Here is a 2,500-nt window from a genome sequence, read left to right as displayed (position 1 = left end):
TTACATGTATATGGTATAGTGTGGACACACACACCCTACCTTTCCCTTCTTTCCCTCTCTTCCAAGCTTCCATTTCCCTCCCCTTTCACTCCCATCCTACCCCTCTACTACCCTTCCGTCCCCTTTTCCTTTCACCCCATCCTTCTTCCCCTCTTCCACCCTTTATTTTCCCTTCCCTTTCCCTTTCCACTCCGACCTCCCTTCATCTACCCTTTCTTTTCCATTCCCTTCCCCTTTCCATTCCGACCTCCCCTCCTCTACCTCATTTTTTCCCTTCCCTTCCCCTTTCCACCCCGAGCTACCCTCCTCCCCTTCTTTTCCCTTCCCTTCCCCTTTCCACCACGACCTCCCCTCTTCCACCCTTTTTTCCTTTCCCTTTCCCTTTCACCCCTTCCTTTCCCTTCCCTTCCCCTTTCCTCCCCGACCTCCCCTACTCTACTTCTTTTGTTTCCTTCCCTTCCCCTTTCACCCTTCCCTTTTTCCCCTTTTCCACTCCGACCTCCCCTCTTCCACCCCTTCTTTCCCCTTCCCTTCCCCTTTCCACCCCGACCTCCCTTCCTTCCCCTTCTCCCCCCACCCCTCCCCACCCCCACCATAGTCGTCACGAGGTCACGCGTCGTGGGTCTCCGAGTGCCGCCTGATGGTCGTATCAATCAGCGATGCAATGTGCTCAAGGGGCGTGATTGCAAGCGCTTAATGGCGGCAAAGGAGAGAGATAGCGAGGCGGCGAAGATTAACACGAAGAGAAAGCTTGGGTGGCTGTTTGTGAGAAGGAGGAAGAGGAGGAGGAGGAGGAGGAGAACTGGGAGGAGGGAGGACAAGGAAGAGGAGGAGGAGGAGGAGGAGGAGGAGGAGGAGAACTGGGTGGAGGGAGGACAAGGAAGAGGAGGAGGAGGAGGAGGAGAACTGGGAGGAGGGAGGAAAAGGAAGAGGAAAAAGAGGAGGAGGAGAACTGGGAGGAGGGAGGACAAGGAAGAGGAGGAGGAGGAAGAGGAGAACTGGGAGGAGAGAGAACAAGGATAAAGAGGAGAACTGGGAGGAGGGAGGACAAGGATAAGGAGGAGGAGAACTGGGAGGAGGGAGGACAAGGAAGAGGAGGAGGAGGTGTACTGGGAGGAAAATAGGAGTATGATAGGGGAGAAAAAAAATAAAGAGGAGGTAAAAGCTGACGACAAGCAAAAAAAAAAAGAAAGAAAAAAAAAAAAAAAAAAAACAGCAAGATATATAAACACCATAACCCCCCCCCCCCACACACACACACACACAAAACTCGAATCGAATCGTTACAACACCCATCACTGGTGTTCGTCATTATCTCACATAAAAAGAACGAAAATAGCCGGCCAAATTCCCGATCAAGATTCGACAGGTGTAATCCGTGTCTGAACTGAGGACTGCGACCACATGGGTTCAAGCCCCGACATTAGACTCGGCTCGACTACGTGATGTTGGGATACACGCGCGGAATCTATTTGTGTTTGCGCTTGTACGTGTGGGTGTGTGGGGATGGGGCGGGGGGGTGTAGGTGGGGGTGGGTGGTTAGGTGTACATGTATGTGTATATGTATACACACACACACACACAGACGCACGCACGCACGCACACGCACACAAACACACACACATATATATAAATACACATACATATACATATATGCATACACACATACATATACAGGAGGCTATGTACGCTATGTAATAATAAGCATAAACAACAAAAACAATTCATGAACATCCTTCCCCTCTTTGCATGAAATATAAGCCTTAAGTGCACCCTGCAATATCAACATCAAGAAAAAAAAGAAAAAAAAATACATAGACAAACAAGGACGGATAAGGAAGTCAATTAATTACGAAATTAAAGACGATTATGCATGGCAATTACCAGGGATAAACAGCAAAGGATGTGAATTATACTTCCTCCTCCTTCAGGTGATTAGTCAGAAATTAGTTAATGATAATCTATTTGCAATCGGTGTACGTTAAATAGTAATTAGCTAGAGTGAGTTATGGTATTTAGTAGATTAGTTGATTCTGTTTGATAATCATCATCCAACCCCCTCCCCCCAAAAAAAATATGAGAAAAAAATAAGAAAGAATGGGAACACCGAAAGGCACACACAGACATCTTCCCATATATATGTATATGTATATATATGTATATGAAATGTATATATTTATATATATATATATATATACATATATATATATGCATGCATATATATGTATATATATTCAAATATATATATATATATATATATATATATATATATATATATTATATATATACATATATATGTGTGTGTGTGTACGTGTATGTGTATGCAATATATATATATATATATATAATATATATATATATTATATATATATATATATATATATATATATATTATATATATATATATATATATATTATGTATATATATAATATGTTATATATATATAATATATATATGTGTGTGTGTTTGAGCGTGTGTGTGTATGTGTCTGTGTGTGTG

Source organism: Penaeus japonicus, unplaced genomic scaffold (assembly GCF_977035675.1).
Source record: "Penaeus japonicus unplaced genomic scaffold, GWHDUDI00000001_assembly GWHDUDI00000029, whole genome shotgun sequence".
NCBI lineage: Eukaryota > Metazoa > Arthropoda > Malacostraca > Decapoda > Penaeidae > Penaeus > Penaeus japonicus.
This window is presented reverse-complemented; position numbering follows the sequence as displayed.